The 27,873-nt window shown below is 36.5% G+C and overlaps 1 protein-coding gene and 1 long non-coding RNA gene across 2 annotated transcripts in view; one reads left to right on the top strand and one right to left on the bottom strand.

Annotated features, from left to right (window-relative positions):
• The window catches only part of CNTNAP5 (contactin associated protein family member 5), a 951,365-nt gene that overhangs the window by 791,450 nt on the left and 132,042 nt on the right, over positions 1-27,873 (bottom strand). The gene's annotated exons all lie outside the window — the stretch shown is intronic.
• On the top strand, positions 1,068-26,749 carry LOC140506330 (uncharacterized). Its single transcript, XR_011967890.1, has 2 exons — positions 1,068-1,157; positions 26,261-26,749. It is a non-coding gene; the product is annotated as an uncharacterized lncRNA (long non-coding RNA).

Raw genomic sequence — 27,873 nt, 5'->3', positions numbered from 1 at the left:
AACTTATATACTCTTTACATTAAAAAGCTGACTCCTTGTGATTATAAGGTGTAGCATCTAATTGAAGTAATACTAAAAAAAGACATGAGAATAGTGTAATAGGGGAAAAAATCTACAATTGAGGAGTCAAAGGATGTGGATTCTAGTTGGAGTCACTTAACTGGCTGTGTGACCTTTGGCAAATCATCTCATTTCTGAATCTCAGGTTACTTATCTATAAATTAGGAGTTATGATACTTAAAAAGCTAACCTCAAGGGACTGTTTGAAGAAAGGTACCTGGAAACGTTAAAGGACAGTTGAAATAAGTTCTATTGTTATTCATTGTGATGTGGTCTTTCCCCAGAGTTCCCAAATTCAACCAGCATGTCAGAGAATTTCCTGATGCAGTTTAACCTGTTTTCCTTAATAGCTATTGATCCGATGTGTTAATTTGGTATAGTTCATAGAAACTTGGAGTCAGAAAGATTGGTGTTATAATCCTGCCTCCACAGTTTATTAGTTGTGTGTTCCTTGCTAAGACACTTAACATCTTTCTGCCTCTATGTAAAATGGGAATAATTGAATCTGTCTCTCAAGGTTGCTGTGAAAATCAAATGAAATAATAGATTCAAAAACTTAAACCAATATAAAAGCTGGTTATTATTTTTATTATTGTGATTGCTATTGACTTTTTACTTATTCCTGACAAAGATCCTTGGATTTATTATTGTGAAGAAAAGCAATTAAAGAAAAGTTTAAAATTGTACTTTAACGTTAGAAGAGAAAAAAAGTTCTCCAAACATAACATAGAGGAAAACGGCCTCTATGGCAAAATACAGTTACAGGTCTTATCATTAAAATACATTAGCTAGAAAACCATATTCACTGTTGAAATGCGTACCTTACAACAAATCATGTAAAAACAATAATTTGCCCAATATTATTTGCTTTTGACCAAACAGAATCTTCTGTGCAGTTCTGCATCCTATAACTGAATCAAGATATAGGCTAGGCAGAGAAGAGTAGAAAATAATGGTCATGATTACCTCATAATGGATGGTCCTTCTAATAACACAGAGCACAATAAGTCACTGAAGTCTGCCAATCCTGTGTGAATCTTGTACATGTCTTCCTAAGTTTGCTAGGACCTATCAATGCTGGCACATAACTTTTTTAGGTAAGCGTTATCTCATTTTTTTCTGGCATTTCCTCATTCATTTTTAAAAATGCCTAAACAAGCAGAACTCTTCAGCCCTACTCTCTTCAATGATGACAAATTTATCTAAAAAAAAAAAACAAAACAACAACTACTGATCTCTATTTTTTCTTTCATTTGGTGTTCTTCCCCTTTGATCCTTGATTGATAGATTGGCTTTACCTATTGCAAGTTTTCTTTAAAGTGATTTATATTCTTCACTTTCTCACTGGTTTTACAAGTAACATTATTCATTGTCTCTTTTCATCTATCTCCATCAGATTTAGAAATAATTTATCAACTAATCTTGACTTTCCTGACAATAGTATTTGTTTGGCAAATCAATGAACTCTTTGTGGATAAAAGTGCTTTTTTGGCTTTTTTATTCTCCTTATGGCAATTCATTTACATCTAAACATTAATCTACATTAATCTGTTAGCTATAAATTTAAAATTATAGCTAAACTTTTGAATAAAATTGCTAGTCTATGTCTGTATTTATTATTTTTACCATTTGGAACTGTTACCTCATTTTATTACCAATAATTTGATTGAACAGGTTTGAATTTTATTATGTCATTTGTGTGTAATACCTTTTTCTCATTTTTAATATTTTAATGTTTTTTAAACAAATTTTATCTTTGCTTGAAAAGTTGGTCCTCTGATTCTACACAGGTAGATAAGTCAGAAATGACTCCAATATTTTCCTTACTTTTGTCATGCTTAAAGGGTTAGGAAATTGGGCTTCTGAGGAGACATAAAAGGAATTTACTTTTCTGACTTTTTTAAAAAATACAAGTCCCTCATAGATACCCTATGCTCTCCTGCTTCTATGCCTTTCCTCACATCGTTCCCTTGCTTTAAATGACCTTGCCCACTCCCCCCACTCCCAACACACCGGCACAGTCTTTTTTGAAATTCTATTCATCCTTTAAAGGCAACTTCATAGTCTGACTCATCTATGAAATCTTTTCTGGCCTTTCTATTTATTCATCCTTTCAACAAAGATTTATTGAACAGCTACAGTATGTAGAGCAATGTGCTAAACACTGGGGAAGACAGAAAGTTTAAAGAAGACAGGTCACTGGTCTCACAAATATAGGCAATCCATCTTTCCCTTCACCTTTGACCTAACATAGTATTTAGATTGTGCTTCACTTATGTACTTATCATGTCCATTAATTTAAACAACATTTTCTTTTGCATATTGATACCCCACATTTTGCTGGCAGCACTTTGCTGAAGTTTTTGAATGAGTGAATGTTGAAATTGAGATTGTAACCTAGAAAAGAGATTACTGGAGGGGGACAAGGGAAGGAATTTACTAATTTACTAATATTCCTCAAATGTCTATTTTATAAGGTATTTAACTACAGAGACCATACTAGGCATGCTTCATAGGGCTAAACATGGTAAACACAAGTTAAATTGATTCTACTTTAATTCTACTAGTAGTGAGTAGCTACTCTCTCAGTTTCTGTAGTGGGCAAAACAAAAGGGGAATAGATTAAATGTAAAGACAAAGGATGTAAGTTAGAAATCAGGAAGAGCTTATAAAACATTTTGGAGATTTTTAGGATAAAAGAAAACAGTTCCCTAGATCTGGAAATGTTGAATTGCAATACTTGTTAAGGTGAGTAAGACAAATGACAACATCTTCTCTTCCAGGCTAACAGAGAACACAATCCTACAGAATCTCAATGCTTTTAGTTTTGGGGCAACTCTGGACAAAGGCAGCATCTCATAATGCATAGAGAGCTAGCCTCAGAAGGAAAGGCCTGGATTCAGGCCCTGTTTCTGACACAAACTGGATGTGTTTAGCTCTTTGTGTCTCAGATAATTCTAAGACTATAGATTGCAGAACAAATACTGATCTATATCTGTAGAAGGGGTATTCTGTCATTAGAATCTGTTTATATCAATGAAAAGCAGCTAAGTAGTGTAGTGGATAGAGCTCTGGGTATGGAGTCAGGAAGACCTGAGTTCAAATCTGGCATCAGATATTTAAGAGTTGCGTGACCCTAGGCAAGTCTCTAAACCTTATTTGCCTCAGTTCCTTCATCTGTAAAATGATCTAGTGAAAGAAATGGAAAACCACTCCAGTATCTTTGACAAGAAAAGCTCATATCAGGTCACAGAGAGTCAGGCATGAGTAAAATGACTGAATAACAAATGCCAGTGAAATCATGAGTCTGGTCTAAAACCCATAATGGATAACAGTTTGAATTTATCTGTCCCACACTTCTCTTAACTTCCTATTTCTGTTCATTATAAAACCACCATCCATTTCTTAGTCATGAAGGTTCAAATCTACAGAGATACCTTTTTTCCCTTTTTTGTCCCAAGCCACATTACCTAATACAATCAATTTGCCAAGTCTTATAGATTTTTACCTCCACACAATTTTCGTATATGTCTCACCTTCTCCCCATCCACATAATGCTACTGTCTCAATTCAGGGCCTTGTCACTTCTTCCCATCATAAAGACAGCACAACTGTCTTGTTCCCTTCTCCCAGTCATCCTTTCTGAGGTGGGTAAAATCATCTGTCTGACATACAGGCCTCATCATAGAATCCTCATCGTCTCTAGGATAAAATACAAGTTCCTCAGCTGGATATTTATTCCCAATCACAGTTCAACTTACCTTTCTACCCTCATTCCACACTACTCTTGAGTCATGGGTACCATAAGTTTGACTACTAGCCTAACCCTCAACTTTGAGATTCCATCTTCAGCTATCCATGTAGACTTCTGAAAAGCATGTGAAAAGCTTTTTGTGAAAAGCATGCCTTCCTTGATCTGAGACTATTCTCTTCTTCCACTGGTTTTCTCAGAATAGTGGCACTTTGACTGGATGTCTCTTTTGAAATTTTTCTGCTTTTTATTATACATATACATGTCCATGCCCCAGCATAAGCTCCTTGATGTCAAGGACTATATCATTTTTTTAATCTTTGTATTTTCAGCACCAAATACCAGTTAGTTAATAGGCAGTTAATTAACACTTATTGGAGGAAATTGAATTCAGCCCTCCAAATAGGGATTATGACAGATTGGGATAGGAACAACAAATTTTGCCTTAAAGAGTTTTGGAACTACTGTAAGAGGAAAACTTAAAATAATTATTTTAATTTTTAACAAGGAATTTAACAGTTTCATCCTCATAAAATGATGATGTAATTCTGACATGTCCCTCCAAGTTGCATCACCAACTTCTTTAGCTTTAAAGACTAATTATTAAAGAAACATATCATGCACTTATGCACATACATGCACAACCACATGTAAATATATGTGTACATGTATGAACATGTTTGTCCATGTATCACAGATTGTGTAAGCATGTAGGCATGTGTGTATGCATGTATGTGTTTATGTATCCTCTCCCTGAACTGTAGCAATCTTGACCCTCTAAAGACTTGTAAGAACAGTTGAAGAGGTATAAGTCATATATAGCATAACCCAGATTGAGGTAGGTAGATAAAAGTGGTATCTGTTGTTCCCAGTTTCAGTTATTCCTACTAACCCTTCAGAGTATCCCATTGTGAGGGAATAGGTATTGCTGGAAGCTGTGATTACTCTCCGGTAGAGCAACTTAAACTTCCCTTCTTCCAGACTTCACCAACGTTAGAGGAATATGTTCTAATTATTAAAGCTATTTTGATCAGAAAAGTCAGAGGGCTGGTGATATAGCAAGAGCAAGGAATAACAGCTGGGTAGTCTGAGTGATGCACTAGTACCCATGAATTATTAAATGACTTGGAGGAAGGACTACAGCATATTGAATAGGTTTTCTTATATACTATCTGTGAAAGGACACAGAATTGAATCAAATGGATGAGAAAATGAAGGAAGCTGGCAGTCTGTTAATGATGCAGGGAGAACACACTTAGATGGAATCATGAATCCATCACAGTACCAGTCTGACTGTTCCCTGGAACTCATCTCTTCTTTGGCCCTTGCTTTCAACATGCCTTCTATGCTCAGACCATCCTATTTTTAGATATGTTTCTTTTACATATATTCTCACCTTCGGATTAATGATCTCCTTGGTGTGTATCATGCTTACAACTATAACCCATTCTCAAATCCATAGGTCCTATAATTGTGACATTGGTTCAAAGTGGGAGTAACTATGCCTTTGTCTGCTATTGCTTGAGTCTTAGACTGATTAATAAAGAAAGATGCTTCCTTTTCTTTTTCAATTTCACCATTATGTATGTGTGTGTGTGTGTGTGTGTGTGTGTGTGTGTGTGTGTGTGTGAGAGAGAGAGAGAAAGAGAGAGAGAGAGAGAGAGACAGAGAGAGAGAAAGAGACAGAGAGACAGAGGCAAAGACAGAGGCAGAGAGAGATTATGCCAAATTTAGCAATTGTTGAAATGTATCAAGAGACACCTTGATTTTGACTTGTGGTATAAGTTGCCTTCTTGAAACAAAATAGTTGCCAAGCATCCATATAAGATATAGTTTATTTTCAGCATTTTAAAGGAATTCAGTGACATTCTTACATGAAGATGGAAACATATTCCCTGCACCACTGAAGGACAACTGTGCATTCTTTCTCATCATTTACGTGTTGGCTCTTTTTGTTGTATTTTGAGAGGTTTTCCTGGTCCTTACATATTAAAGGCAGTGTGGTATAGTGAATAGAAAACCAATTTTGGAATAAGTAAAAGCCAGCTCCAGGTCTTGCTGCTGACATCTACTCTTATGGGTAATAATTCTTATAATGATAGGAAATTTCCAGTGAGGTTTGAATTCTCACAGGCCTATTCTACCTTCCCCTTCCACCAAAAATAAAAAAACAAGTATAACACACACACACACACACACACACAAACACAAACACACACACGCACACGCACACACACACACACACGCACACACACACGCACACACACACACACACGCGCACACACACACACGCACACGCACACACACACGCACACACACACACACACAAACACAAACACAAACACACAAACACAAAATGCACAGACATAGAAACAGACACCACTGAATTAAGGCATATAACTGACAGGGTCATTGTTGATATTATGACACATGGCAGCTCTTACAATGTGTTCAGGATACAATGAAAACAAAATACATGATGTCAGGAACGTAAGGATCAAAAGATCAGAGCTTTGGAGCTGCAAAGAACCTCAGAAATCATCTGGTCTAGCCCTTTCATTTCGCATATGAAGAAATAAATGTTTGGCAATTTGCCTAAGACCAATCTTTTACTAAGAAGCAAAGGTGTTTATTGAATCCCAAATCCAGCCTTTGTATTTCATAACAAGTCTAGTTGTCTAATCAAGATAATATATGATAAAATTAGAAAATAGCAATAAGTATTTAAATAACTGGAAAATGGTGTAATACAGACAGAGAACAGTTGTTGGAATTCAAAATGGGCAAAAAAGGCTCCTGGCTTGAGGTCAGTATGAGACACTTCATGGAGTAAGTGGACTTCAAAGGAAAAGTGGGGAAGTTGACAAAGAGCTCTCCAGAAGGGAAGGAGTAGCATTAGAAAAAGTAAGAAGTAAGAATAGAAGTGGGATGTATAATGAGAGATTCCAGACAGTAAGATTAACTTGCCATAATTGTTGGAAAAAGGATGCCACCCAATGGTAAGCCCCCCAATAATGGAGAATAATATTAATCAAGTGCCCACATTGTACTTGGCAATGGTTTGATAATTCACCCTGAAGAGGGCATTGGAATGCCAAGGAACCATTCAGTGCCTTTCACTCAGTGGCAGAGGACAACTGCCGTGTGATTTAATAGCACCATCTCTGCTGATATCCCAGGACACTGCTAATTTGAGAAGCGTCTGTATGCAATACTAATATTGGCAAGATTTCTGAAAAGCTAACTCAGGTACTAAATCATGCCAAGCAAATGAGTAAAATTCTTATTGGGCTTCTCCCAAGGTAACACTTTGAGACAGAAATCTAAAGGTTATTCTGTTAGCTGAAGGAGAAGTCAACACAATGCCTTTTGGGGTACAGAAAATAACTATTAGAAGAATTGCAAGAGTATATTGTCCTCCATTTTTCTTTTCATATTTAACTCTAGGTAGACAAGGTAGTTTATATATTTCTAAACACTAAAACCAGAATGAACTGACCTGAAAATCCCTTCCTGTCATTTAAAAAATAAAATTCCTGCATCATTTCTTTGTTCTCATTTAGCATATAGATCCAAGACTCTGAGTTCATAGACCACACCAGTCCCCAGCCTTCCATCTACAGACATACTAAGAACTCCCTAAATCTCTGAAGGACTTGGACAGTTAGCACATTCACAAAGTTCCCAGCTAATGACAACATGGGACAACTTCCTACTTTCTTTCATTCCTTCAGGCTTGAGATCCCTGATGTCAAAAGAATTTTAGATTTAAGGGGAACCTTGAAGACCATCAAAGTCAACAAATAACTTGGCCAAAAAATCCTTATTATGAGAAAATGACCCTGCGGACTTTAACTACATTCCTCTAAGAGGAAATGGACTACCTCTACCACCATCCATTCCACATTTGGATAACTCTAATGGGTAGGGAATTCTTTATTTCTTTCATTTCTTCAAGCCAAAATTAGTCTCTTTGTAAATTCTACTCACTGAGTATAGTTACAGTCCTGTTGCTCCCAGGGTGCTTATTTCAAAAAGTGTTTCACAAACACTTTCTCATTCCCCTAGAGCTAAAACTTGGTGCATAAATTTGTCCCTGATTGTATCTACTTGAATTTCATAATGATGATAATATTAGTAATAACTCATATTAGCACAAAGTGTTTTGCTTACAGCATCCCTATTTGTGCCCATCCTTCCCATCTCCCCACCTCCCCATTTTTGAGTATAACTTAATGAAAAAGGAAGGCAGGTAGGTCCATGGCTAAATTCCTAAAGGGATCCCACTAGAGAGACAGAAAATTTTCAATCTTCAAGGCTGTAGCTGCCTTGAAGTGACTGCTGAGCTATTGCAGATGTCAAATAATTCTCAAAAGTACTGACTATCCAGATTACATTTTTAACCCTTTCTTAAGAAGCTAAGATTCTAGATATTGCTTTATTGATGTGTATAATTTTGGTCAATAGTTTTTGTACGTAGTCTGCAGGATGACTCACTTTGTTTCTTTGTGGGCCAAATGTCTGGGACCTAGTAAATGGGGTGAACAAAATGTTTCTGAGCAATTTGTAGGCAAAACATTTAGTGACTTAATGGAACAAGTGTGACAAGATGTTACAAAGGCCATCCTCAGTTGCAAAGATTCAAATGTAAGTAGATCAGCAAGAAGAGATGTGAAAAAGCAGGAGTGGAAAGAGTAATGGTGGAAGTGTCAGAGGACCTTCCTTTAAATCCAGCTCTTCTAATTACTACTACCTGTTGGACTTTGGGCAAGTAAGTCCCATAACATCTTTGGCCCCTAAATTCCTTATTGGATTTGAAATAAATGATCTAAAAGGTTCTTTTCATTTTCAAACCATACGAAATAAATGCATATAAATATTGTGTTTATAATCACAATCTGTGGTATTTTTTCCCCTCAAACCAATACTGTTGAAAGATTTCACAAAACTACATATAACTAACTTTCTGTGGTTCTCTCTATTCCCTTAATATGTCCCCCCATCCTGCTGCTGACAGATAAACCCAGTCTATTAGAAAAGAAAAAAAGCACTCATTAGTGATGAATTTATCCTTGCTTTTCCCTTGGGGTTAAAGTATTTTTGTCTTAGGTGGGAAACAAAACATGTGCTGAAACCATTATTTGATTATTATTTACTGTATACCCAGCAGAGAAATGTAAAAGAATGATAAAAAATGTCTTATAGTGCAAAAGAATCTGAAGAAATAGCTCCTGCTCTCTATGAGTTTACAAAAAAAACTAAACAAAACAAAAATACCCACATGTACACATTAAAAAAAAAAAAACTAAATATAATAAAATATTGAAATAATTTGAAAATCTGCAAGCTCTAAGCTGTGCCATACTAATTTTGGAATTTGTTAAAGGAAGCGACCACTGGAAGTCTAGCAAAGGTTACCATGCAGGAAATGGAACTTGAACTGAGTCTTCAAGGCATAAGTAGACTTTAAATGTCACATCCTATTCAAGGATGAGGTAATATAAATTGTTGATTAGTAAAATCATAAGAGAGAAAAATCCTGTTTGAGAAGGATTTGAGGATGAAATCTGAATAGGAACCCACATAAGTATACAGAAAAGGCAGGGCTAGATTCAGTTCAGAGTGTTTTGGAGCACCAAATTGTAAGGAATCTAGAGTAGTATATTCACCTAGTTAGCAGAGATTAAGAATATACATTACCACTACATCAGGAGGCATGTTATAGATAGTGACAAGGGTAATTCTTTATCTGTCTTCATCTTTATTAATTCTGTAAATCATAGATTTTTTTATCCAGAAAAGCCTCAGTGGTCACAAGGAGTAACTCCAAAAGATTAAAGATGAAGAAATTGAACTCCAGGGAGATTAAATGACTAATTGAGCATTCACACAGATAGTAGTATCTGAAGTAGGATTTTAACCTAGACACTTTTACTCCAGATTCAGTGTCCTTTCCTATGCATCTGGGACATAGAAGACTAAAGCTTATGTCTACATCTTGCTCTGTGATGATGTGATATAACAAGTCTCGATGAGCATGGTTCAGAAGAGCATACTTTCTCCCATGGTTTCATGCATGTCTTTGTTAATTTTTTTTTTGTTCATTTTCTTGTTGGCAATTGGGTTTTAAGTGACTTGCTCTGGGTCACATAGCTGTTTCTGAGGACAGATTTGAATTCAGATCTTCCTGACTCCAGGGCTGGTGTTCCATCCACTGTACCACAAATATAATTTTTATGCAGATGATTCCCCAGATCTGCATATCTCACCAATATGTCTCTCCTGAGTTTCACTTCTACATCACCAGTTCTTTACTAGACATCTCTACCTGGATATCAGATAGGCAATTCAAATTCAACATGGTCAAAAACAAACATATCTTCTCTCATCTCTCATTTCTGTAGAGGTTCTTGTAGTCAATGAGGGTCATACCTGTCCTTAGCTCTTTCTTTCCATATCCAATCATTTGTCCCAATATTAGAACAACATGATCTAGTGGAAAGAGTGATGAACTTAGAATCAGATAATCTGAGTTCCTAGGATCTTAGATCAATGATTGGAAAGGATCATAGAGGCCATCTAGTCTAATCTTTTTTACAGATGAAAAAGCTAATGCCATGAGAGATTAAATAATTTACCCAAGATAACACAGGTAATTAAATAATAGAGTAACATTTGAACACAGGTCCCTTGACTCCAAATTTAGCTATCCAAGTTCAACACTACAATGAGTTCAAATCCTGCATGACTTATTACTCATATGACTTTGGGCATGCCTCTTCATTTCTCTGTGCCTCATCTGTAAAAAGAGAAGCTTAAACTAGAATATCTCTATAGTTTCTTATAGCTTTAAATCTATGATTTTAAATTTTAGGATACCATTTTGATAGGATATCTCCATTCAAATGACAAAACTATCCTTCTTCAGGCCTTCATCTTTTTTTGTTAAACTACTACAATACCTGACTAATTAGTATTCCTGCCTTCAGGCTCTTCCTTCTACAAGGGAGGAGAGAAATGGGAGCTAAAGTTGAACAGTTAGGATGGATAAGATAAATTATAAATGCAGTGAATTGGAGACATGCTAAGCAGGCAACAAGAGTACAACTTTAGGATATCCATCAGAGAGTCCTTTCCATAAAACAGATAAAGTCAAATAATAGATATTTTAAAACAAATATATTAGATGTAGTATACATCTAAATGTGTACTTATTCCAAGAGGACTTTTGTTCACATCATTTTAAAAACTCCTTTTTGAACGTGCTAAGGGCAGTAAAGTATCAATTAAGGGAAAACTTCAGTCTGCAATGAGTCAAAGGTCATTCAGGACCAATATGGTGAATCAGTAGGAAAATGAGTGTGTTCATCCTTCATTGATGAAGAAGATCATGCCATCAGAGAAATAATGACATGACTTGCACTCGACTTTGTTCTGAGTGAGGGAGAGCTGTGTAGGTCACCAGCCTCATTTCTCCTCCAGAGCCATCTGAATCCAGTGACCAGATATTCATCACGATGACTGGAGATGACCCAGAATGAGGCAATTGGGGTTAAGTGACTCTGTCTTTAATCCTAAATGCCTGCCATGGTCACTTTTTTCCTCTTTCTGTATCATCTCCTCACTTCTTTGGTATTCATCATCCTTCCCTTGCTTCCCCCTTCAAGATTCCAATATCTTTGTATTTTTACCTTTTGTATCTTGGACCCCCACAGAAATTTCTCTTTGTTGTCAATCATTTAATCCTTAATGTTAATTTAAGTCATTCAAATATTTCTCCCAAAAAGATCTCTTACTGAAAAATGAAAGGTTTTGCATCTTTGATATAGTTGTTGGCATCATATTATAGAAGTACAAGTCAGATGTGGACCTATACTTAGCCTGAAAAGAGAGGTCATGAGAGCAATATCTCCCTAGTGCATGAGATTGCAGATGCCAGGTCTCTCATACGTTTCCTGGAGTATATTGCAGAAACATTTTGAGGTATGATCACCTTGTCTAAGAGGGAAGTTCTTGGAGAATGTTCCTCAAATATGAAGCTTGGTTCTAGGATTCAGCTTTCTAGCCAGAGAAAAGAGATTTCTTGGAAAGCATCCAAAAACTGTATTTTGAGTAAGCCCAAGTTCAAGAATTCTAACTTTGAGAACTGATACATCAGGCCTACTAAAGAAAGAAGAGGATTGTCAACTGAATTCCCACATAGCATTCAGCCTTGGAAAAAGGAGGTCTAGCCACATGGCCCCAAAGACACTAGGTCTAAAGTCAAATCTTGCAGCAAAGGAGATATGATTTGACCAGTCATGCACACATGCACACTTACACACACACACACACACACACACACACACACACACACACACATACACACACACACACATCCCATTCCATAAGTATATAGTTTTAATAGATCAGTTTCAATGGGAAGTATGTTAGCAGTCTTCCAAAGTGTGTATTGGTTCTAGAGAGAGTCTAAATTATAGGTAATGTGGAATAAAAATGGGAGCTTATGGGGATAAGGAGGATTGGAGGTGAAAGTGGAAAAGGCTATGTGTATTCCCCAGTGGGAAAAAGTGACTCACATGGAAATCTCAAGTTTAGCCCCCTTTCAAGAAGAGCTTATTAGTAATTTGAGTGTTTTGTGTATTTTTTAACTCTGTTTTTGTGTCCCTGTGATTCCTTTATGCCTTCTGTATATACTATAAGATGAAATAAAGGCTGCCCTATGCCTATGCATTGCTGATTTGAAAGCCAGAGTGGAAACTAGAGACTTGGTTGCTCATATCTGAGAAAATAAGAAAGAAGCAGTGCTTAGTCTATATTTGGAATTTTTCCTGGAATGCTTCTAGGTAGAGGCATGATGAACCAGAAACAGAGGCTGATAAGGTAGGCTCCATGAACCATACCCAGTATGTGTGAACTCAAGAGTATCTGAGAATGGGGTAGGGAAAGAGTAGACAATGGGGCACAGATTACATAAATAAAATTTTGTTTGGATTCATCTTGCGTATGTGTTGTGACTCCTCTCTACCCATAGTAAAATAGAAACTCCTTGAGGGAGACCCTGTTACTTCTTCTGTACTCCATAAATGCTTGTTGAATGAATCAAATAAAAGGAATTTTAGGCCTCACAGATGAAGCAGCGGTCAATTTTGGGAGCAGTCAGGGATTCATACTGGGACCCCTACTGTAATATCACTGAAGGGATTTCCTACTTCAGTTTCTCTGCCTCCAGGAAGAGGTGTAACTATCAATTCTTTCCTACCTTGGGAAAAATCATTGAAGGGAAAAATACACACATACACATACCCATACAGTCACACACAGACAAGACACACACAGACACACACAGACACACAAACTTGGACTAAGCATCAGAAAAGGTATTCTCAATTCAACTTTTAAGGACAAACTTAATTGGCAGGGGAGAGTGACCCAAAAGGACAGATGGCCCTGAGAGTCCCCAGGCTATTAATGGGGAGGTTGTTGCTGGGGTCAGGAACAGGATAGGTCTGGGCTGAGGTGGAATTGACCTACAATCTGGTCAAGGTGGAGAAACCATCTGGTAGCTTCCTCCAGTAATCAAATGGATCAGTGATCTTGATTTGGGCTTTCCTTTTCCCTATGAATATCACAAAGATCCTAGACAAAGAGATGTGAAAGGATTCAGAAGTCATCTAATCCAAATCCGTCATTGTTTTGCTGATGAGTCAAGTGGGGTCTCTGTTCTAGATAAGAGCGACATGATCTGAATCTCGGGTTTGAGCATGCAGAATGTCCTTTAATCAACCTAGTTACCTTCCTGCAACTCCACATAGCTGCCACCTTAAATCCAGCTCCCTATGTTCCCTCTTCTGGGGTCCAATGCATTTGAAATCTAATCTCTAATTGTGGAACAAAAAATGTACCTCCTTCACAAAGAAGTTTGGCCTGTACTTCTCTAATGAGCTCTTTTTTATATTGTTTTGTTTTGCATTGGTTATCTGAAATGCGTTTAATCCCTCTATTAAGTTATAAGCCCCTTTAAAATAGAGGTCCTGAGTCATCTATACTTAGTCTCTCTCTCAGGGCCTACCACAGTGCTCTGCACAGAGCTATTACTTAATAAATATAGAACTCTATGGAATTTAAAAAAATATTTCAGGAAATAAGTAGGTTGTGGAAGTTCCTTTGGGACAGAAACATTTAGAACTGGAAGTCCCATTGTCATCCCAGCTTCAACATGTATGAAACAAAATCTGTGACCTTTAGATCCAAATTCTCTTTCAAACTTCGCTTTTACCAGCCTTCTATTTATTACGATCAACACTGATATTCTTCTTTACTCCTTACTCTTGCATGTCCCATCTATTGCTAAATCCTTTCATTTCCATCTTTCCATCTCTCTTTTATGTCCCCTTCTCACCATGATAGCTATAACCTGATGTGAGGTATTAACACCTCACCTGGGGTATTCCAATAACTATTATTCTCTCTGCCTCTAGTTTCCTCCAACTCTAGTCTAGTCTCCACTTGGCTTATGAATTAATTTTCCTAAAACACAAGTCTGATCATGTTATCCCTTTACTCAATAAACTCCAGTGTTTTTCTATTGCAGACCCACACAACTTGTAAACTTCTTTGGCAGATAAGTTAGACTAGAGACAGAGTGACCATGGTTGGTTGCCACAGGTCATATGCCAAAAAAGAGAGTGTGCTGTGGCAACCCTACATTTTTCACAGGTCCTCTGGAAATCCTTTGGCAGGTCCGAAGCAACCTTCCAGCCATATGTTGTGTGGGCCTGCCTTATTGCCTCCAGGACAAAGTGTAAATGCTTATGTGTGATATTTAAAGCCATTTGCTACCTGTCTTCTTCACATCTTTCTTGTCTTACTACTTAGCATTTGGCCATTGGTCAGTCATTTCATTCATATCTAATGCTTTGTAACCCTATTCGGAGTTTTCTTGCAAAGATACTGAAGTGTTTTGACATTTCCTTCTGCAGTTCATTTTACAGATAAGGAAACTGAGGCAAACAGGGCTAAATGACTTGTCCAGAATCAAACAATGAATGAGGGTCTGAGGCCAGATTTGAACCCAGGTCTTCCTGACTCCAGGCCTATCCACTGCACCACATAGCTGAGTACTGTCTAGCTACACTGGCCTATTTGCTGACAGGTAAGGGCTGTGATGGATATGGATGGAATGGCTGTGTTGGAACCGGACTCAGAAAGATCTGAGATCATTTGTGGTCTCAGATAAATATTAGCTATGTGAATCTGGGTAAACCACTTAATCTCTGTCTCCTTCAATATCTTAGAATGGTAAAAGTGGGAATAATTGAGAATTTAAAGAGATACCATTTGTAAAGTGTTTGAGTTCAGTAAGTGCAATATAAATGCTTACCTTCCTGTATATGTGACACTCTTCCATGCCTCTTATACTTAGAATGCTTTCCTTCCTCTTCTCCATTTCTTAATTTTTCTATATTCAAGGTTAGACTCAAAAACCAGCTTCTGCATACTCTATCCTTTAGCAGAAGGATTGTTCTTACCTTTCTTTGTATTACAAGTGCTTAACACATAGCCTCACATGTAATGAATCTTTAATAAAACTTTTCCAGACTTCTGTGTAAGCCCTTTAGTCATCCTTAGTAACTAGAGATATCATTTCTCCCAACTGAATAGCAAGAAATTTATTTTCTACTGAACCATAATTATTTTCACCACATCTGTAATAGAACATAATAAAAATAAACATAATTTCTACACGAAGCCTGCTACTGGTGTTTGTTCTAAAAAAAATTGTGAGGAAGAAATATACTTCATAAACTGTATGAAGCAAAACAGTGGTCAGGAACATGCAATAGTATATATGCATAAGTGTGTATATATTTGTGTATGTATATATTATGTGCATTCATATATATTTTACAAGCAGTTTATATATACCCATATGTATATACACACATATAATGGGACACTATATATATATATATATATATATGTCCAAATAATATCCTGTTATATATAAATAAACATGTGTATATACATACATATACACATGTGTGTATATACACTCATGCATGTGTGCATGTATGTATTTAAACAAGCTACCAAAGTTTTCATATGTGAAATGTTATTCAATAATTTCAAAAGGAAAGCAAGAAATCCTTTAAACTTTAAAATCAGTTTCATCAAAAGTGATCTTGACAACCTGGAAAGACACAAGATGAGTTCCCTAAACTTTTTATAAAAAGAACCCACTGATCCCCAAGTCTTGAAGTCATTTTAGGGGGAGAACAGATTCCAATGGCAATGAAGTTCTTTGTATCTATGCTGACAGTTACTTTGGAGTACAGCAAACCTAGATTAAAATATAACTGGGAAATGTTTAACAAAAAAATAAGAAATATAATACAGCATAGATAACAATCATTTGTGACTGATATAGATTGATTTCCATTTGATTTTGAAAACATTGCTTTAGAGGATCAGGACCAGATTTGTATATATATACATATACATCATATATACCTTTGTTTATGCAAAAGCCATTAAAAGTGGTTAATCAAATACAAAGTATTAATAGCCACTTGAAAGAATGATCCAAATCATGAATAATAAGAGAAATACAAGTTAAAACTATTGTTTGCTTTCACAACACACCCAATAAATTGGCATAAATGAGAAAAGATGGAAACAGTCAGTGTTGGAGGGGTGTTAAGAAAATTGGCTCCAACATTGCAGATGGAACTATGAATTAGTACAACCATTCTGGAATCATTCAAATAAAATGAATAAAATATCCATACTCTTTCAGCCAGAAATCCTTCTACTAGGCTTATACCCCAAGTAAGACATTGATAAGAAGAAAATCCCTATACACCTCAAAATATTGATAGCTACACTTTCTGTGACAGCAAAGAACTGAAAACAAGGTAGATGCCCTGCAAATGGGGAAAAAAATAAACACATTTTGATATGTGAATGTCATAAAATACTACTGTGCCATAAGCAATGTCAAATATGATGAATACAGAGAAGCACAGAAAAATGTATACAATCTAATGCAGAGTGAATTACACAAAACCAAGAAAATTGTCTTCTATCTATCTATCTATCTATCTATCTATCTGTCTGTCTGTCTGTCTGTCTATCTATCGTCTATCGTCTATCTATCATCTATCATCTATCTAGCTATCATCTATCTAGCTATCCATCCATCTATGCTACAAAAATGTAAATAGAAAGAATTGTCACAAAACTATCAAAGATATATGTTGCAAAAATTACAAAGAACGACCTTTGCAATATCTAGCTCCAAATGATCCAGCTCCAAAAGAGAACTCTAGGAAGACGTCTGTCTTTGTCCCATTCCTGTGCTGAGGTGGGTGGTCCACAGGTGTGGTACATTCTGAGTATTTTTAGACTTTTTTCAATTTATTTTTCATTAATATTGGTTCCTTTTCAAAGATTATTGGAAAGAGAAGAGAATAGATACTGGGGAAAATATCGTTAATGTTAAGAAATACCAATAAATGTACATAAAGAAAAAAATTACTTGTGAATTCCCTTATACTGACCCAGTAGAGTCTAAGAAAACACATTGAGGACAGGGAAGTTCTTGTTTTTTGTCTTTGTATACTCAGCATTTGGAACACTTATTTTATCAGAGTAGGCACTTTAATTGTTTGTTAAAGCGAATATACCTTGTTCTATTTAAATTCTGATTTAAGTATGTGCAACTAATACCAAGTATTGGATTATTAAATGGGATTTAGACTCTTACTGGCTTAATGAGAACTGCATATAATCATTATTATGAAATCTCCCACATGATACTTTAATCAGGATTATAGCACATCATTTTTAAACAAAACAACAGTCTGTGTAATTCAATCCATGTCCTGTTTACAAATGCACAGCTGTTAAGCTGTGGGGAAGATGAATGGTAATGCAACATACTGACAAATTCAAGTCCAAACAATTGGCTGCTTGCAGCCTTTTGTTACAATAATTAATATGAATATGTCCCAGCTCCAAAGATCAGTCATGGAACTGTACAGACCTCAGAGCTCATCTAATCCAACACCTTAGGTTTATAAAGGAGAAGGTCTGAGGACAATTAATAGGCATTTATTAAGACCTTACAATATGCTTATACTTGCTAGGCACTGGGGTGATAAAGAAAGGCAAAAACATGGTCCCTGCCTTCAAATGGGCAACTAAGTGTCATATTTGATACAGTGCAGGGCCCTGGAGGCTGGAAGAGCTGAATTCAAATTTGACCTCAGACACTTACTAGCTGCTTACTAGCTGAGTGATCCTGGGCAGGTCACAACACTGGCTGCCTCAATTCCTCATCTATAAAATGAGGTGGAGGAGGAAATGGCAAACTACTCCAGTATCTTTGCCAATAAAACCCCAAACAGGGTGATAAAGAGTTGAACATGACTGAAAACAAATCCTCCTCCTTGCCTCAAATGGGTCACAAACTAATGGAAGAAGAATCATGCAAATAACCCTGTGCATAGTAAGTGAAAGGTGATCTCAGAGGGAAGGCCAGAGGGAAAGAGACTTCCTGAAAAAAGTCAAGTAAACTAGGACATCAACTTGATGAAGGATGGCATTTCTGGAATGAGGGAGGACAGCTAGTAAGGACTTGGGGGAATAAAGTGACCTGAGAGATGAATAGCAAGTAAGTCAGTGCTGCTGGATTGTAACAGAGGGCAGGGTGGTGGAGCAAAAGAAGCCTGGAAAGGGAGGAAGAGTCATGGATATCAAGGGTTTAAAAAGTTTATATTTAATCTTAGCAGTAACAGGAAGTCACTGGAATTTGTAGTTGGGGTGATGTGGCAAGAAGTGTACTTCAGCAAAATTACTTTGACAGTCAAATGATAGATGGCTTGGAGTGGGGATAGACTGGAGATAGGGCAAACAATTAAAAGTCTACTGAAGTAGTCCAGAATTATGGCTCTGTGAGTGGAGAGAAGGGGTCAAATAGGAGATATTGTGAAGGTAGGAATGGCAAGATTTGGTAACAGTATGAATGAGATGAGGAGTCAAGAACAACACCGGGGTGTCCGATCTGGGTGAATGGGAGGATGATGGCACCCTCAAGAACAACAGGGAAGGAGGGAAGAGGGAAAGATTTGGGAAATGGGAGGAAAAGGAGTCTTGTTTTGACTGTTGAATTTAAGATGCCTATGAGACATGCACTTAGAGATGTTGGTGATAAATGACACTGGAATTAAGGACAGAAGGTAGGCATAGATATCTAAGTCTGGAAATTACAAAGAAGTAATCAGATAATTGAGTTCATAGGAACTGATTAACTCATTAAGTTAGATAATATAGGAAGAGGAAACAAAAGACAAGGATAAAACCCAAGGCAAAGAGGATAGGATTCGGACAAGAGCTGATGGGACTTGCCCAAGGTCACAGAGCTAGAGACAAAGGCAGGACAAGAAGCCATTTCCCTTGACTCTTCCTCCAATGCTTTTTCTTTTCTCCTTTAAAATGTGTTTCTTTTTTTAAAATAGCATTGAAAGTCAGTATAAACACCTAAATATCCATTGTGACTGTTTACATTTAAATGAATCTATTTTAAAACATAAAAGTATAACCATTTCTTTTCAGCCATTCCCTCTTACAACATTCGTTCTCATTCAATTTGCCTTTCATATGGTTATTGTTAGTGGGTACTCCATTCATTGGTTCCTTTTTTAAAAATTTTTTATTAGTTTTTTTTATTTTTGAGATTTCTTTGTATTCCTTATACTACCTGTCTTAATTGAATCATACTGTTCTGCTACATTATGGTACCTACAGGGCTGGCAAGACACCCTTGGTGAAGCAGCAAGTAACCATGAGAGAGATAAAAGGTAGCGTGTACCAAGCAAGTAAAACCATGCTACCACCGGTGGAAATAGACTAGGACGCTGATCTCAGGAGCCTAGAAAATAGTAGTGTTCCTCAGACCACAAAACCTGTTTCCAGCTTGACCCCTGGTCATTATCAAGACAAGCAAATCCTGTTAGAAATGAATCTACCATTCTCACTACCAATGACAGCTATCACTGATGAACAACTAGCCCAAGGAGTAACATCAGTTTCTAGACTACGAACATTTCTTTCAGCTCAGCCCCAGAACTATCATACAGAAGAGCAAATCTTATGTTCAAAGAGCCAAATATCCACACCAGCTGCTACTAAGAAACAAGGCAAGATAGTCTAGCTAAATCAACAAGGTACTCTGCCTGAGATATAAGAGAGGGTATGTCCAGGAAAAGTTTACTTTCTAAAAAGTTTACACCACTACTTAAATTATGACCTCCCATGATTCACTGAAGACACACCTAGAACCATGACCCCAAGAAACTCAAGAAGAGTAGTGCCGAACAGACCACAAGGCATGTTTTAATTCTACATGCCACAACCATCATCTGCACTAGAAAATCAATGCTTTTGGAGATGCAACCTAGTAAATGCTTCTTCTATGGCTGTGGTCTCTGAATCTTTAGCAGTTGTAAACTACTGATTATTTGGAAAAGAATGCTTTTACTCCACAGGTTCTTGTCATTGCTAAACATCAGAAATGGATGTTTTAATAAATGAAAAGCTACATTACCAGCTGCTTTGGTGCTGCCCTCTAAGATCTGATAGGAATTTCCTCACTTGAGGTTAAAATCTCCTAGATGTTTGAATATAAGCTTCTTGGCTATTTTACTTTTATATTTGCATTGTCCTTGTATATAACAAGAGATTAATAAATATTCTTTCATTAATTCATTCATATACTCACTTAATTTACTTAATCCTTTGTTTTTGGACATATAGTTTGTTTTAAGTCTTTAATTTTGTGATTATATATCACACAAAATCTTTGAACAAGTAGTTATCTTTGCTGTTGTTGTTTTTGACAATACTTTAATGAAATATTTCCAATATTAAAATGATTGAATGTTGGGTATTGCCTCTAAAATTCCACCTCTTTATTGGGGCACAATATACTTTCTATTCCTTCTTACTTCTGTGATTTTTCCATTTTCACTGGACAATATAAAGTAGAGAAAGTGAGATAACAATTTGTAATAGGCTTAGAACATGAAAAATATTTAAAATCCCAAGCCAATTGGAACCAGTTGACTTCACATGAATTGATGCAGGGTCTTTCCTGAAATTCCAATTCACTTTAATCTATGCAAGAATCTAAGCACTGAGAAAACAGTCAAGATTTAAACAAAGCTAGCTTTGAAATAAGAACCAAAGACAATCCTGCACATGAAAAGGCAAAAAAGGGAATATTTTGACTAGATTTACTTACTTAAGTGGGTAGAAAAGATAAAGACTCAGGTTGAAAAGCAAGATGATTAAGTTCCAAACTTAGTTATAGAAACAGTTGGATCCTTTGACCTAAGACAATATTTTGAAATTAGTGAGGAAAAGGCAAATTAATATGTTTAATTAGGGAAAATAAAATGAGTTTTATTGTCAATTGGAAAGAAGTGTGAAAAGCAGAAAGGATAATCAAAGTGAAAGGGAATAGAGGTGCAGAATTTTCAGTTACATTAGAGGACAAACTTTGCACCTGCCTTTGCATGCCTGTGGAGTTTTTACGATGGCAAAGATATGAAGAAATGACCCATGTTGATATTCAAAATGTGTGTTTCAAAGAAAATGAACTACTGGATGCAGTTATCACCGACATTTAAGGAAGCAGGGAGGGAGGTTGAATTTTGCCTCTTTGGTTTGGTAAAGAATGACAAGGCCCTGCAAGTCTAAATTTTTCTCACTGTTTAAGAGTAGATTCATGTAAATCAGACTCAGATCTCCATGCCATCCACCTTTTAAGCAAGATAATCCTTTCCTGACATTTGCAGTAAAAGAAAGACTTTCTGTTAGTTGATAAAATAAGTTGGTTCCTTCCTGGGTGTTTTCAGATGACTAAAATTTGATTTTTAAAAAGTTAATTTTCATCAGATCAATGTGTGGCTTAGATAATACTATTTCTGTGACCAATGGTGCTATATCATCACATACTTTGCCCTCTTAAAATATGTGAAGCAAATGTTAACTTTCAAAGAAAAAGGAGGAGCAAAAGAATGAATTCAGATAGAAAACATCCTTCAGTAGCCGAACTTTGGACTAACAGATTGGCTTCTTTGAAGGCAAACTGTACCTTAGAAAAACTTTGGTTCAAAGGAGATAAACTTTTATTTGAGATTGATAATTCTTTAGTGAGATCCAGGGAAGCAGCAGACAGGAGTGGTGGTGCTTGGAGGCAAACTGACAAATGGTAATAATTCCAGAGGCATTTTGCATGTGGTACATAAGTGCATAACTGTGGGCCATGCATTTATTAAGATAATATGACAAATTTAGAATTCTCTCCCTCCCTCCTCACTTCTGTCTCTGTCCCTTTGTCTTTGTCTCTTCTCTCTCTTTCTTTCTCCCTTCCCTCTCCTTCTTTCTCACTTCCCTTCCCTTCCCTTCCCTTCCCTTCCCTTCCCTTCCCTTCCCTTCCCTTCCCTTCCCTTCCCTTCCCTTCCCTTCCCTTCTCTCTCCTCCCCTCCCCTCTCCTCTCCTCTCTTCCTTTTTTCCATTTGGGAAATTCCATATTTTAAGGAGTTGCTTTCATCAGTCAATTTTTGTGTTTTCTTTTCCAAGCTGTTGACTTTTTTTCATAATTCTACTTCATAACTCTCACTTCATTTCCCATTTTTCTTCTCTCTGTCTTACTTGATTTTTAAGTCCTTTTTGAGTTCTTCAAAGAGGACTTTTTGAACTTGAAACCAATTCACATTCCCCTCTGAGCCTTCACAGATAGTCATTTTGACATCGTTGTTCTCTTCTGAGTTTGCGTTTTGATCCTCTGTCAGCATAGTATCTTTCTACAGCTAGGACACTTTTCTGTTTTTTTATTCATTTTTCAGCCTATTTCATGATTTTTAAAGTTGAGCTCTGCTCCTGGGGCACAGAGGTGACTGTCTCAAGCTCCTGATGCTGGGAACCAGGAGCCTGGTCTCTGACTTTCCACACTGGGTCCTCTGGTGCTTGTGACTTCCCCTCTGCACTAGGGCTGGCCTGACCTAGTTGCACATGTTATTGCCTCATTTCTGAGGCTTGCAATTTGCCTCCTATCCTGAGACTGGAGGCATCATTACTAGTCTACTGAGGTAGGACTGAGAGGCCTCCATTGCTGATCTGTACTGCCAGTAAGAGCCTCTCACTAGATGGGCCTGACAGCATCTGCCCTGGACTGTGCTCTGACTTTACCTAAGTGAGACAGACCTTTCCTGAAGTGGTTTGAATTTGTCTCAAGTTGGAAAATTGTTTTACTCTGTCTTTTTGTAGGTTCTGTCATGCCAGAATTAGTTTAGAGGCTTGATTTCATATTGTTTCTGAGGGAAATTGAGGAGAGTTCAGACAACTTCCTGGCTTCTCTTTGCTATCGTGGCTCTGCCTTCTCTGTCTGTCTGTCTGTCTATTTCTCTCTCTTTCCCCTGCTCCCATTTATTTGTGTGTATGTGTGTATTGTGCTCTCTCTCTATCTCTGTTCCCACACTCTTTCTGTGATGTTACCCTAGTATAGAAATTTCCTCAAATAATACAGACAGGCAATATATCTATTCTTAGGTACCTAGGGGCACTGAGAGGTTCAGTGATTATGTGCACATAGTATAAGAGAGAAGTAGAATATGAACCCAGGTTTTCATTACTCCAAGTCAATCTACTAAATCAGAGAGGCCTCTGAATCCTTTTTGCATCATCGAGAAGTAGCCATCCAAACAGGAAGATCACTATCCATGTACATTCTTTCCTTTTCGCCTTCAAGAATCTACTCTGTCTTTCTACATAATTAGATCCCTGCCCAAAGCAGTGAACCCACTTAACATTTATTCTAAAGATGAAATAAAATCAGAAGTTATGACTTCCAAAAATATGTTGACACAAGGCAAAAGGGAGATGAATGTAGATTGAATTTATAGATAGCAAATAAGCATTCAAAATGCTTCATTGCCCAATGTCAACTTGCTTTTTAAATCTTATTTTCCACTACTTTGTTACAAATTCCTAAGTTTCTAGACTATCTAGACTGCTCACCATTATTTAAATAACCTTTATGATTTCCTCTCTCCTATCTTTTGCCTGGAATGTCTTCTCCTTATTCTCATATATTAAAAGTCTACCTACACCTTATGGACCAGCTCAAAGGCTGTCCTCCCAGTGAAGCTTTCTCTCAGTTCCAAATTAAAGAATAAGCTTTACAATATTTTTTTTTCTTTTTTTCCCTTAAATTTTAACTTACTGAGGAAGAGTATCTAATTTTTTTCATATTCAAGTGATAGTCACATAGTAAAGTGAATAGAACACTGGATCCAGAGTTAGGAAGTTATGAGTTCAGATCCCACATCTGAGAATTACCATAGGCAAGAAGTCTGTGAGGATAAAAGGATATATCTTTAAAATATTTTACAAACCTTAAAGTTTTATATAAATACTAATGTCACTATCATCATCATCACCAGTATTACTATTATTAGTAGTATTTCATTATGAAGTACAGATAATAGAGTCCTATACCATTACCCAGTAGCAATAAATGGACATGATATTTGAATATTTATGAATACACAACTCTAGATGTTTCTTGGATATTCACAAGATACATTCTTTTTGTTTTCATGTTTCTCTTTTCACTTTCTAACTCTGTTTGCAATTAGAAAGATTTATGTGCACAAATGAGTGCTATTTAGTCTGATATGAACTCAACCTCCATGATGAATACACTCCAAGGTTCAATTGGCACAGAAACTAGGCATTGCCCCATTCTGCAGCTGCTTGCTTGTTGTGGCAGAGCTGAGTTTCCTGTCTTCCTGAGCCTTATTCCTCATTCTTTATTAGGCAATTCAAATAATACCCCCATTTCATTACTCCAGTCTATCCTACTGCCTTGTATTGCTGGTACAAAGGCAAGATAGGCTCTTATTAGTGTAACATATCATTTCTTTTTCTAAAAACTCTAATTTGAATTCTGGGTGACTTGTGGCCTTTACTCTAAATTTTCTTCCTGCTGTACATCCAAACAAGGAGCCTCTGATGCTAGGAATGATGGAATCTGCACCACTATGCTGATCTTCATTGGCTTCTGACCTCCACTTATAACTGCCTTAATAATATATCCCATGATATAACTATAATACATGCTTGGGCATTTGTTTTACTTTACAGGAGCAGCTCTCTTTCTCCTGTTGCCTTTCAAGTTCTGAACTCAAAGAAATACACAGAGAACTTCTACTCAACACCCTTAGAATCTTTCCTTAGCTAATCAATCAATCAATTTTTATAAAGTGCTTATTGCATCCAGAATATTGTGTTAAATTCTGGAGATGAAGGCACAGTTACTCACAAAGTGTACATTACCATATAGTAATCTTCCTTCTTCCCTCTTATCACCCTACCAAGACATATAGATGGCACGAATCCAAAACCTTAGTTCTCACTGGATTTTATCATATCTCCCTTGTATATTGATCACATTATTACCTCCAGGGCAGCAGGCATCCGATAGGCTTGTGGCCTAGAATTTCGCCTTCCTCAATACCCAGGAAACTAGAAGGAAAGAGTCAGGAGAAGGAACTCCCTTGAAGGGAAAGGCTATTCCTTATTTATTTTTGAGTTTTCTGTAATGAATAGAAGGTCCTTTATATCTGTTTAATTTAGTTCTGTCACATATGTAACAATAGAAGTCAGCTTGCTCATACTTAAAATGTAGTCAGTTCTTCCAAATGAAAAAAAGACATCTAACACATATAAAAATACATCTTTTAAATCATGGTTAAACAGACTATTTCATAAAAAGAGATACAGGCTGCTTCAATGGAAACGACAATGTAGGGCTCTGGAGTCAGAGTATGTGAATTCAGATTCTAACCCTGATTCCTATGTGACCATGGGTGAGTCATTTAACATTCCTCCTCTATCAAATGAGAAGGTTAGATTAGATTGCCTCTAACGTCTTTTTTAGCTCCAAATTTATGATCCTTTGATATAATGAATTCAATTCACCTAATATTTTTAGTGCTTTCTTCTGTGTCAGATGCTGTACTAGGCACTGAAATGCAAAGATAGAAATGAAATAGCCACTCCATCTTCTTAAGGAGCTTACATTTTCTTGAAAAGATACATACACTCAAATAAGTAAACAAATAAATATGTCTGTGTGTATATGTATACATACATATATACACATGGATACACACACACGCATATATATATGTGTATACACACACATATATTTCTATCTGTGTGTATATATACATATATATATACTCAACATACACACCACATATATAAACATCTCTATGTGTGTATGCACATGAGTATATATACACACATGTACATACACATATACATATATGCATACACATACACACATAAATATAAACATGTATGTGTTAATTTCAGGAAGGAGAACATACACTGGAACTGAACTGAATGAATGAGAAGGGACTAAGTGGATATGCTGCTCTTGCACTCCTCAAGTGTGTGGGAGGTGATACTGACAATCCCAGGAAAAAGGAGAGATTGTTGGGATGTTACCGAAGGAGCAGAACATTGTAAGCCCCAACCTGACAGCATGAGAATGGAGTCCAAGGAAAGGTGTCCCGGTTGTTGGGCAATCCGAACCAGCATATTTGTTTTTCAACTTGTATGAATGTTTGTCCGTATAGATGATTACGATGGTGATGGTGATGATGATTAAGAAAAGTCAATAGCAATGCTGTTTATAGATAACAGTGAACCAACAAAGTAAGAAATGAAAAACTAAACATTTGTTTTCACTGTGTAAAAGTAGTACTGATTACAGTCATTTATATGAACTGTTTACCATTCATGCCTAATTACCATTCATCAAATTTGGATTTGTGGATCATTAAATGTGTGTCAGATTAACTTTGTTGTAACTTGTATTTGATTAATACAGTAAACTCTATACAGGCATGTTCAATCTCCATAAGTGTTGCTCCTCTTGGATAAACCACAATGTTAAAAATAGGAGAAACAGTAGATATCAGAAAAGTTCAGCTATATAACTCACAATTACGCACATATTGTCTTCTTTGTTAGACTGTAAGCTCCATAGGGGCAGGGAATGTGTCACTCTTGTTTCTGAGTCTATAGTCCTTAAAACAGAGTCTGGCAAATAGTACAAACCTAATAAATCCTTGTCATTTGACTGATTTATGGTCTAAAATATTTTCCTCACTATAAATTTATAAAATATATGACACATATTATCATATTTATTTTCCAGAGAATAAAGCAGAGAGGGAAAGTTGCATGACCGTGTTTGCTAGGAGTGAAAACTAGGATTGAATGTCAGTCTTCCTAACTCCAGAGTAATCAGCTTTAGTCTCTCATAAGATATAAACTACTAAAGGAGAAAATATGTTGACCATCCTCTGTACTCCTGTCTGAAGATCAGAACTTGTCCTTAATACATGTATTCTTCTGTAAATTCCATTTCTTATGTCTACAGTCCCATTCCTCTTTTCTGTCCCATGCTATCATCAAACCCTGAGGAATACTCAGGAAGGTCATCCCTGAATGATGCCTTGGGGCTGGTCATGCTTTGACTCTTCATTCTGCAGCAATAATTCTTGTTTTATTTGTCATTATTTGATATGTGTCAATATGTTGTATGGATGTACATTTTCACTAATGAATGTTTTGGTCTCCAAAAGGAGGTTGCGAATCCTTTGAGTTAAGGGATCATGCTCTCTAGCTCCTTTGTATGTCCCTGTAGCATTGTGAAGTAGAATTATATTAATCATAAAATTTAGAGCTAGAAAGCTCTACTTCTCTACCTTAGAGATCCCCTTGTCTAATCTTCCTCATTATACAGTTGAGGAAACTGACACCCAGAGTGGTGATATTTCCAAGATTAAATTTGCTGGTGACAGATCTGGGTCTAATAGTCTAACCCAGTTTGATACAACAAACATTTATCAATGTTAGCAAAAACAAATATATTTTTTGATTTTATAAAATGTGGTCACATATTCATAGTTCTGGAA

The sequence above is a fragment of the Notamacropus eugenii genome, chromosome 5 (assembly GCF_028372415.1).
Source record: "Notamacropus eugenii isolate mMacEug1 chromosome 5, mMacEug1.pri_v2, whole genome shotgun sequence".
NCBI lineage: Eukaryota > Metazoa > Chordata > Mammalia > Diprotodontia > Macropodidae > Notamacropus > Notamacropus eugenii.
This window is presented reverse-complemented; position numbering and strand designations above follow the sequence as displayed.